At 47.9% G+C, this 12,017-nt stretch overlaps 1 protein-coding gene across 9 annotated transcripts in view; it reads right to left on the reverse strand.

Moving 5' to 3' along the window:
- The window catches only part of LOC110526709 (cell migration inducing hyaluronidase 1), a 166,826-nt gene that overhangs the window by 24,865 nt on the left and 129,944 nt on the right, over nt 1–12,017 (reverse strand). The gene's annotated exons all lie outside the window — the stretch shown is intronic.

A 12,017-nucleotide genomic window follows, 5' to 3' on the forward strand; every position in this document is an offset into this window, starting at 1 on the left:
GAGAGAGAACATGAGAGAAAGGAGGGAGAGAGAGCGAGAGAGAGAGAATGTGAGAGAGGAGGGTGAGAGAGAGAGAATGTGAGAGAGAGGAGGGAGAGAAAACAAGAGTTGTTGATTATCCCTGTGTCCTACTCCTCACTTCAGGCAGCACCTCAACAGCCTTGGTTTCTCAAATGACTGCCTCGCCTGGTTCACCAACTACTTCTCAGACAGAGTTCAGTGTGTCAAATCGGAAGGCCTGGTGTCCGGACCTCTGGCAGTCTCTATGGGGGTGCCACAGGGTTCAATTCTCGGGACGACTCTTTTATCTGTATACATCAATGATGTCGCTCTTGCTGCTGGTGATTCTCTGATCCACCTCTACACAGACAACACCATTCCGTATACTTCTGGCCCTTCTTTGGACACTGTGTTAACTAACCTCCAAACGAGCTTCAATTCCATACAACTAAATGCATGCTCTTCAACCAATTGCTGCCTGCACCTGCCCGCCCGGCCAGCATCACCACTCTAGACGGTTCTGACTTAGAATATGTGGACAAAGGGAGAAGGGGTTGCGCAGTGGTCTAGGGCACTGCATCGCATCGCTAGCTGTGAGACTCTCCGGGTTCGCTCCCAGGCTCTGTCGCAGCCGGCCGCGACCGGGAGGTCCGTGGGGCGACGCACAATTGACCTAGCGTCGTCCGGGTTAGGGAGGGTTTGTCCGGTAGGGATATCCTTGTCTCATCGTGCACTAGCAACTCCTGTGGCGGGCCGGGCGCAGTGCACACTAACCAGGTCGCCAGGGGCACGGTGTTTCCTCCGACACATTGGTGCGGCTGGCTTCCGGGTTGGATGCGCGCTGTGTTAAGAAGCAGTGCGGCTTGGTTGGGTTGTGTCTCCCGGATCCGGGATGGGTAGATCCAACAGGTTTTTAAGCATCTCCAATCCAAAATTACATCTAGAATCGGCTTCCTATTACACAACAAAGCATCCTTCACTCATGCTGCCAAACATACCTCGTAAAACTGACCATCCTACCGATCCTTGACTTCGGCGATGTCATTAACAAAATAGCCTCCAACACTCTACTCAGCGAATTGGATGCAGTCAATCACAGTGCCATCCGATTTGTCACCAAAGCCCCATATACTACCCACCATTGCGACCTGTATGCTCTCGTTAGCTGGCCCTCGCTTCATAAACGTCGCCAAACCCACTGGCTCTAGGTCATCTATAAGTCTTTGCTAGGTAAAGCTTTGCCTTATCTCAGCTCACTTTTCACGATAGCAGCACCCACCCATAGCAAGCGCTCCAGCAGGTATATTTCACTGGTCACCCCCAAAGCCAATTCTTCCTTTGGCCTCCTTTCCTTCCAGTTCTCTGCTGCCAATGACTGGAACGAACTGCAAAAATCACTGAAGGTGGAGACTCATATCTCCCTCACTAACTTTAAGCATCAGCTGTCAGAGAAGCTCACAGATCACTGCACCTGTACATAGCCCATCTGTAAATAGCCCATCTGTAAATAGCCCATCCAACTACCTCATCCCCATATTGTTATTTTTTTTTGCACCCCAGTATCTCTATTTGCACATTCATCTTCTGCACATCTATCACTCCAGTGTTCAATTGCTAAATTGTAATTATTTCACCACTATGGCCTATTTATTGCCTTATACCTCCCTAATCTTACCTAATTTGCACACACTGTATATAGACTTTTCTATTGTATTATTGACTGTGTGTTTATTTACTCCATGTGCAACTCTGTGTTGTTGTCGCACTGCTTTGCTTTATCTTGACCAGGTCGCAGTTGTCAATGAGAACTTGTTCTCAACTGGCCTACCTGCTTAAATAAAGGTGATATATATATATATACATATATATATATATATATATATATATATATACATATATATATGTATATATATATACACATATATATATGTATATATATATATACACATATATATATATATATATATATATATATATATATATATATATATATATATATATATATATATATATATAAATTAAGTGCTCTGTCTCACACACACACAAACACACACACACAATTAACAAGGGGTCGTCGCTGCCTTTCAAAAACATGAAAGCAAATCAGGTCATCAGTAATCAAGGTCTCTACTAGCCCTAATCACAGTCTACTCTATAATCAACACAGAAAACGAGGGACAGGAGAGAGAGAGCAAGAAAGAGAGAATGAGAGAGAGAGAGTGAGAGAGCGATAAAGAGAGAAGGAGAGAGAGAGAGAGAACAAGAGAGAGAGAACGCCAGAGACAGAGAGGTGTAATTGTCTTTGTTGAGCTTGGGGTATTTCAAAATAAACAGACAGAGAACGAGATTGAGCGAAAGACACCATAGAAAGAAAATGAAAGACAATGAATACTGTAACTGATTAATAAAAAGCTTTCAGTTTAGCTTTTAGGATTGGGATATGCTGTCTGATTTTGTTCAGTGAAAATGTACATTACTGAAGAACCCTGCATTTGTGAAGGTCTAAGCCGTCAAACAGGGGAACATGTTAGCCGTCTGTCAGCGGCCAGGGGAACATGTTAGCCATCTGTCAGCGGACAGGGGAACATGTTAGCCGTCTGTCAGCGGACAGGGGAACATGTTAGCCGTCTGTCAGCGGACAGGGGAACATGTTAGCCGTCTGTCAGCGGACAAGGGAACATGTTAGCTGTCTGTCAGCGGACAGGGGAATATTATTTTTATTTAACCATGTAGGCCAGTTGAGAACAAGTTCTCATTTACAACTGTGACCTGGCCAAGATAAAGCAAAGCACTGACAAAAACAACTACACAGAGTTACACATAAACAAACGTACAGTCAATAACACAATAGAAAAAATATATGTACAGTGTTTGCAAATGTAGAAGAGTAGGGAGGTAAGGCAATAAATAGGCCATGGAGGCGAAATAATTACAATTTGGCATTAACACTGGAGTGATAAATGTGCAGATGTTTATGTTTATGTGCAAGTAGGAGGCTTTGTTGCGAATTAGAAAGCTGATTCTAGATTTCATTTTGGATTGGAGATGCTTAATGTGAGTCTGGAAGGTGAGTTTACATTCTAACCAGACACCTAGGTATTTGTAGTTGTCCACATATTCTAAGTCAGAACCGTCCAGAGTAGTGATGCTAGTCGGGCTGGCGGGTGCGGGCAGGGATCGGTTGAAGAGCATGCATTTAGTTCTTCTAGCATTTAAGAGCAGTTGGAGGCCACGGAAGGAGTGTTGTATGGTGTTGAAGCTCGTTTGGAGGTTTGTTAACACAGTGTCCAAGGAAGGGCAAGATGTATACAGAATGGTGTCGTCTGCATAGAGGTGGATCAAAGACACTGCCGCAGTAGTTTATGTGTCGGGGGGCTAGGGTCAGTTTGTTATATCTGGAGTACTTCTCCTGTCTTATCCAGTGTCCTGTGTGAATTTAAGTATGCTCTCTCTAATTCTCTCTTTCTCTCTTTCTTTCTCTCTCTCGGAGGACCTGAGCCCTAGGACCATGCCTTAGGACTACCTGGCATGATGACTCCTTGCTGTCCCCAGTCCACCTGGCCGTGCTGCTGCTCCAGTTTCAACTGTTCTGCCTGCGGCTATGGAATCCTGACCTGTTCACTGGACGTGCGACCTGTCCCAGACCTGCTGTTTTCAACTCTCTAGAGACAGCAGGAGCGGTAGAGATACTCTTAATGATCGGCTATGAAAAGCCAACTGACATTTACTCCTGAGGTGCTAACTTGCTGCACCCTCGAACAACTACTGTGATTATTATTATTTGACCCTGCTGGTCATTTATGAACATTTGAGCATCTTGGCCATGTTCTGTTATAATCTCCACACGGCACAGCCAGAAGAGGACTGGCCACCCCTCATAGCCTGGTTCCTCTCTAGGTTTCTTCCTAGGTTTTGGCCTTTCTAGGGAGTTTTTCCTAGCCACTGTGCTTTGCTTGCTGTTTGGGGTTTTAGGCTGGGTTTCTGTACAGCACTTTGAGATATCAGCTGATGTACGAAGGGCTATATAAACAAATTTGATTTGATCAAAGAATCACCAAGCAAGAGCGACATCATTGATGTATACAGTGAAAAGAGTCGGCCCGAGAATTGAACCCTGTGGCACCCCCATAGAGACTGCCAGAGGTTCGGACAACAGGCATATGCACAGCAGAGTACACAATACACTCATTCAGACGGTAGTGTGTGTGTGTGTGTGTGTGTGTGTGTGTGTGTGTGTGTGTGTGTGTGTGTGTGTGTGTGTGTGTGTGTGTGTGGTATAAGCAGCTCTGGGTAATGAGTGAGAATTGTCCCAGCAGTGTTAGCAATAACTACCAACAAGTCTCTCTCTCACCTCCATCTCTCTCTCTCTCACCTCCATCTCTTTCTTTCTCTCGCATCTCTCCTTTCTGTCTCTCACCCTCTCTCTCTCTCTCTAGCATCTCTCTCCTTCCTCCCTCTCTCTCTCTTTTTACAGGCATTAAGTGCAGGTGTTATGTGCCTTTTAAAATAAAATGTTCATCTGAGTGCTTGTGTGTGTATTACTGTAGGAAGTGCAGTGAATGCATAGACTACTCTGTAACTGTTATTTAGTAGATATTCTCTACAGTCATTTGTTGCTTTATTCCTCTCAGCATTTTAAGTTAATACTCCCTCTGTGCTATGAGAAGGGAAAGGAGAAGAGAAGAGAAGAGAAGAGAAGAGAGGAGAGGAGAGGAGAGGAGAGGAGAGGAGAGGAGAGGAGAGGAGAGGAGAGGAGAGGAGAGGAGAGGAGAGGAGGAGTCTGGCAATAGAGAGGGGAGAGGAGAGAAGGGAAGGGAAGAGAGAGTGAAGACAGTAGTCGGGAAATAGAGAAGGTGGAGAGAGGGAGATAGTACTGTGTCTGTGTGAGAAGATGTGTGTTAAAAGAGAATAGATAGAAAGAGAGGGAGGGGGAGGAGATATGGGGGAAGCAACAAATCTGCAAAACTTTACTGAGGAAAAGTAATTCTGTTACCTCATACTTTTTGGTAGGTGACATTCAATGATGTATATAAACCCTGGGTAGCTGACGCTGTGTCTTGGCCAATAAGAGCCTCCATTATTAAACTCCTCCTTTCCAGGCTTTGATTAATGGAAGTGAATCAGGGAAAAACTAGATCCCCACATTAAAATACCCAACTTGTCAACAATGTCACGATGTGAAACATATGTATGCAGCAAACGCCGATTAAAGGGATGAGGGACGACATTTCATATGGAAGTATTTACATTATTAGAGTAGAACATGTACTTTTTGGTCTATTTTGAGAGACAAACTGCTCAGATTTTGGTACTGTGTAACCATAGCAACGCATGTAAATATATTACAAAACGATAATCCATTGTTGATGTTATTAAACATGGATGAAGTGGTGGTTCATGTGTGCAATTTAACTGCTGTTCTTCTGGATTTTCCAATAGTCACAACTGTTGAAGAAATAAGAGATATTGTGCATTGACAGTGAATGTAGTTAACGTTAGCAGCCAGCCTAGTGCAACATGATATGACGTATACAAATAGGCCATCAGTCAACCCAGTGTTTTTTATAGTATGACTGAACCACTTCCTAGGTGTATTGTACTAAGAGTCATTGCAATTCATTTTTACCGGCTTTACTTTACATCAGATTGATCTTAAATCGGTCAGCAATACTGAAAACATATTATTATGGATGAACTTCTCTAGTTGTACATTATTGTTGCTTTGTAGTGTAGAGAGGTGATCAACATGTTTTCATTTCAACAACTACAGCTTTTGGATGACACATACGTTTTATTTTTCATTGTCCTTGAAGCATAACATTGAAATAGTGTAAATTCCCATGAATTCCTATGGAGGCTGTTCCTTAGGAGTATGGTAATGACGAACAGAGGAGAGGAGAGGAGAGGAGAGGAGAGGAGAGGAGAGGAGAGGAGAGGAGAGGAGAGGAGAGGAGAGGAGAGGAGAGGAGAGGAGAGGAGAGGGTGGAATGGAAAGGTGGGGAGAGGAGAGGCAAGGCACACATACTCTAACGTGACCTTCTCTCATGGCTTTGCAGTATTAATGTCTCCCCCGGTCTGCTTATCAGTGAGGTGTCTAGATCTTACATTTTTTTCAATGAAATGTAATGTAAGGCAAATTCCTGGACTGTGTCCCATATGGCACCCTATTCACTACATAGTCCACTACTTTTGACCAAGCTCCTATATAGTGCACTACTTTTGACCCTGCAGGACTCTTAGGACCATGGTCAAAACTACTGCACTGTCATGGCATGCCCTTGGGGGGAGGATCATAGGTGCCCCCCCCCCCCCTCTCTCTACAGTTTTATGATGGTCATAAATACCTGCAGGAAAACTCTCTCTCCCTACTCTCAGAAACTTGAGTTAAATCCCTTTGTTACCACAGAGAGGGACGTTGCAGTACGATAACACTAGAAGGCTGAATAATTCAACAGTATTTCTATATCCCAGACATTTGGAATGGTCCGTGGGTATTTAAAGAACAATCCTGTAGAATTTGTTAATCATTTGTGACGTAACTAAAGACAGTATAACAACATAAGTGTATCTCTGAATGTGTATATTTCCCAGTTGTCAGGGTCACATCCAAATGTGGGGGAACGTATATGATTAAATATGAAACTATCTGTGGGAAGATGTTACGGTGCGTGAATGAGGACCCAAAAGCGAATTAACTTAAACAGAGCTTCTTTAATTACCAAACATAGGTAGGCTCAGACGGACCGGCAGATTCCGACAGGACAAGACAAGGTTACAGCAAACATGACGACAGTCTGGTTCAGGCATGAAACACAACAAACAAGAATCCGACAAAGACAGGAGCAGAAACAGAGAGAGATATAGGGACCTAATCAGAGGGAAAAAGGGAACAGGTGGGAAAAGGGGTGACGAGGTGGTTAGGAGGAGACAAGGCACAGCTGGGGGAAAGAGGGGGAGAAAAGGTAACCTAACAACGACCAGCAGAGGGAGACAGGGTGAAGGGAAAGGACAGAGACAAGACACAACATGACAGTACATGACAGTACCCCCCCACTCACCGAGCGCCTCCTGGCGCACTCGAGGAGGAAACCTGGCGGCAACGGAGGAAATCCTCGATCAGCGCACGGTCCAGCACGTCCCGAGAGGGAACCCAACTCCTCTCCTCAGGACCGTACCCCTCCCAATCTACGAGGTACTGGTGACCACGGCCCCGAGGACGCATGTCCAAAATTCTACGGACCCTGTAGATGGGTGCGCCCTCGACAAGGATGGGGGGGGGGGGGGGAGACGAGCGGGGGCGCGAAGGACGGGCTTGATGCAGGAGACATGGAAGACCGGGTGGACGCGACGAAGGTATCGCGGAAGAAGAAGTCGAACTGCGACAGGATTAATGACCCGAGAAATACGGAACGGACCAATGAACCGCGGGGTCAACTTGCGAGAAGCCGTCTTAAGGGGAAGGTTCTGAGTGGAGAGCCAAACTCTCTGACCGCGACAATATCTAGGACTCTTAGTTCTACGCTTATTAGCAGCCCTCACAGTCTGCGTCCTATAACGGCAAAGTGCAGACCTGACCCTCTTCCAGGTGCGCTCGCAACGTTGGACAAAAGCCTGAGCGGAGGGGACGCTGGACTCGGCGAACTGAGATGAGAACAGCGGAGGCTGGTACCCGAGGCTACTCTGAAAAGGAGATAGCCCGGTCGCAGACGAAGGAAGCGAGTTGTGGGCGTATTCTGCCCAGGGGAGCTGTTCTGACCAAGACGCAGGGTTGCGAAAAGAAAGACTGCGTAAGATGCGACCAATAGTCTGATTGGCCCGTTCTGCTTGACCGTTAGACTGGGGGTGAAAGCCGGAAGAGAGACTGACGGAAGCCCCAATCAAACGGCAAAACTCCCTCCAAAATTGAGACGTGAATTGCGGACCTCTGTCCGAAACGACGTCTGACGGAAGGCCATGAATTCTGAAAACATTCTCGATGATGATTTGTGCCGTCTCTTTAGCAGAAGGAAGCTTAGCAAGGGGAATGAAATGAGCCGCCTTAGAGAACCTATCGACAACCGTAAGAATAACAGTCTTCCCCGCTGACGAAGGCAGTCCGGTGACAAAATCTAAGGCGATGTGAGACCACGGTCGAGAGGGAATAGGAAGCGGCCTGAGACGGCCGGCAGGAGGAGAGTTACCGGACTTAGTCTGCGCGCAGACCGAACAAGCAGCCACGAAACGACGCGTGTCATGCTCCCGGGTGGGCCACCAAAAACGCTGGCGAATGGAAGCAAGCGTACCCCGAACGCCAGGGTGGCCGGCTAACTTGGCAGAGTGAGCCCACTGAAGAACGGCCAGACGAGTAGGAACGGGAACGAAAAGAAGGTTCCTAGGACAAGCGCGCGGCGACGGAGTGTGAGTGAGCGCTTACTTTACCTGCCTCTCAATTCCCCAGACAGTCAACCCGACAACACGCCCCTCAGGGAGAATCCCCTCGGGGTCAGTGGAGGCTACTGAAGAACTGAAGAGACGAGACAAAGCATCAGGCTTGGTGTTCTTAGAGCCCGGACGATAAGAAATCACGAACTCGAAACGAGCGAAAAACAGCGCCCAACGCGCCTGACGCGCATTAAGTCGTTTGGCAGAACGGATGTACTCAAGGTTCCTATGGTCAGTCCAAACGACAAAAGGAACGGTCGCCCCCTCCAACCACTGTCGCCATTCGCCTAGGGCTAACCGGATGGCGAGCAGTTCGCGGTTACCCACATCATAGTTACGTTCCGACGGCGACAGGCGATGAGAAAAATACGCGCATGGGTGGACCTTGTCGTCAGAGAGGGAGCGCTGAGAAAGAATGGCTCCCACGCCCACCTCTGACGCGTCAACCTCGACAACGAACTGTCTAGAGACGTCAGGTGTAACAAGGATAGGAGCGGATGTAAAACGATTCTTGAGGAGATCAAAAGCTCCCTGGGCGGAAACGGACCACTTAAAGCACGTCTTGACAGAAGTAAGGGCTGTGAGAGGAGCTGCCACCTGACCGAAATTACGGATGAAACGACGATAGAAGTTCGCGAAGCCGAGAAAGCGCTGCAGCTCGACGCGTGACTTAGGGATGGGCCAATCAATGACAGCTTGGACCTTAGCGGGATCCATCTTAATGCCTTCAGCGGAAATAACAGAACCGAGAAATGTGACGGAGGAGGCATGAAAAGTGCACTTCTCAGCCTTCACAAAAAGACAATTCTCTAAAAGGCGCTGGAGGACACGTCGAACGTGCTGAACATGAATCTGGAGTGACGGTGAAAAAATCAGGATATCGTCAAGGTAAACGAAAACAAAGATGTTCAGCATGTCTCTCAGGACATCATTGACTAATGCCTGAAAGACAGCTGGAGCGTTAGCGAGGCCGAAAGGAAGAACCCGGTATTCAAAGTGCCCTAACGGAGTGTTAAACGCCGTCTTCCACTCGTCCCCCTCCCTGATGCGCACGAGATGGTAAGCGTTACGAAGGTCCAACTTAGTGAAAAACCTGGCTCCCTGCAGGATCTCGAAGGCTGAAGACATAAGAGGAAGCGGATAACGATTCTTCACTGTTATGTCATTCAGCCCTCGATAATCTATGCAGGGGCGCAGAGACCCGTCCTTCTTCTTGACAAAAAAAAACCCCGCTCCGGCGGGAGAGGAGGAGGGGACTATGGTACCGGCGTCAAGAGCTACAGACAAATAATCTTTGAGAGCCTTACGTTCGGGAGCCGACAGAGAGTATAGTCTACCCCGGGGGGGGGGTGGTTCCCGGAAGGAGATCAATACTACAATCATACGACCGGTGTGGAGGAAGAGAGGTGGCCCTGGACCGACTGAACACCGTGCGCAGATCGTGATATTCCTCCGGCACCCCTGTCAAATCACCAGGCTCCTCCTGTGAAGAAGAGACAGAGGAAACAGGAGGGATAGCAGACATTAAACATTTCACATGACAAGAGACGTTCCAGGAGAGGATAGAATTACTAGACCAATTAATGGAAGGATTATGACAAACTAGCCAGGGATGGCCCAAAACAACAGGTGTAAAAGGTGAACGAAAAATTAAAAAAGAAATGGTTTCACTATGATTACCAGAAACAGTGAGGGTTAAAGGTAGCGTCTCACGCTGAATCCTGGGGAGAGGACTACCATCCAGGGCGAACAAGGCCGTGGGCTCCTTTAACTGTCTGAGAGGAATGTCATGTTCCCGAGCCCAGGTCTCGTCCATAAAACAGCCCTCCGCCCCAGAGTCTATTAAGGCACTGCAGGAAGCTGACGAACCGGTCCAGCGTAGATGGACCGACAAGGTAGTGCAGGATCTTGAAGGAGAGACAGGAGTAGTAGCGCTCACCAGTAGCCCTCCGCTTACTGACGAGCTCTGGCCTTTTACTGGACATGAAGTGACAAAATGACCAGCGGAACCGCAATAGAGACAGAGGCGGTTGGTGATTCTCCGTTCCCTCTCCTTAGTCGAGATGCGGATACCTCCCAGCTGCATGGGCTCAGCACCCGAGCCGGCAGAGGAAGATGGTAGTGATGCGGAGAGGGGGGCAACGGAGAACGCGAGCTCCTTTCCACGAGCTCGGTGACGAAGATCAACCCGTCGCTCAATGCGAATAGCGAGTTCAATCAAGGAATCCACGCTGGAAGGAACCTCCCGGGAGAGAATCTCATCCTTTACCTCTGCGCGGAGACCCTCCAGAAAACGAGCGAGCAAAGCCGGCTCGTTCCAGCCACTGGAGGCAGCAAGAGTGCGAAACTCAATAGAGTAGTCTGTTATGGATCGATTATCTTGACATAGGGAAGACAGGGCCCTGGAAGCCTCCTCCCCAAAAACAGATCGATCAAAAACCCGTATCATCTCCTCCTTAAAGTCCTGATACTGGTTAGTACACTCAGCCCTTGCCTCCCAGATTGCCGTGCCCCACTCACGAGCCCGTCCAATAAGGAGAGATATGACGTAGGCGACACGAGCAGTGCTCCTGGAGTAAGTGTTGGGCTGGAGAGTAAACACAATATCACACTGGGTGAGGAACGAGCGGCATTCAGTGGGCTCCCCAGAGTAACACGGCGGGTTATTGATTCTGGGCTCCGGAGATTCGAAAGCCCTGGAAGTGGCCGGTGGATCGAGGCGGAGATGGTGAACCTGTTCTGTGAGGTTGGAGACTTGGGTGGCCAGGGTCTCAACGGCATGTCGAGCAGCAGACACTTCCTGCTCGTGTCTGCCTAGCATCGCTCCCTGGATCCCGACGGCTGAGTGGAGAGGATCCGAAGTCGCTGGGTCCATTCTTGGTCGGATTCTTCTGTTACGGTGCGTGAATGAGGACCCAAAAGCGAATTAACTTAAACAGAGCTTCTTTAATTACCAAACATAGGTAGGCTCAGACGGACCGGCAGATTCCGACAGGACAAGACAAGGTTACAGCAAACATGACAACAGTCTGGTTCAGGCATGAAACACAACAAACAAGAATCCGACAAAGACAGGAGCAGAAACAGAGAGAGATATAGGGACCTAATCAGAGGGAAAAAGGGAACAGGTGGGAAAAGGGGTGACGAGGTGGTTAGGAGGAGACAAGGCACAGCTGGGGGAAAGAGGGGGAGAAAAGGTAACCTAACAACGGCCAGCAGAGGGAGACAGGGTGAAGGGAAAGGACAGAGACAAGACACAACATGACAGTACATGACAGAAGATGTAATAGGATCATTTTTTTTTCATATGAAGTCACACCCACGTGAGCAGACATTACATAGGCGTCATGGAACGCCCCCCTTTTCCAGAGTGTTTAAAACCCACTTCCGACAGAATGCACATTAGGCCAACGAGACCAACAATGTGAGCTGAGAGGGAGGTAATGGCTAGACCTCTGAAACCTCAACAGAGAAGAAGAACATCTCTACAAAACTAAAGACTACACAGGAACATTCATTCTGCAGCTCTTTAGGTACTTTAGTCTGGTAAATGCAACCGAGAACCAATGGGTGGTACTCTGAAAGATCCATTCTGG

Source organism: Oncorhynchus mykiss, chromosome 26 (assembly GCF_013265735.2).
Source record: "Oncorhynchus mykiss isolate Arlee chromosome 26, USDA_OmykA_1.1, whole genome shotgun sequence".
NCBI classification, from domain to species: domain Eukaryota; kingdom Metazoa; phylum Chordata; class Actinopteri; order Salmoniformes; family Salmonidae; genus Oncorhynchus; species Oncorhynchus mykiss.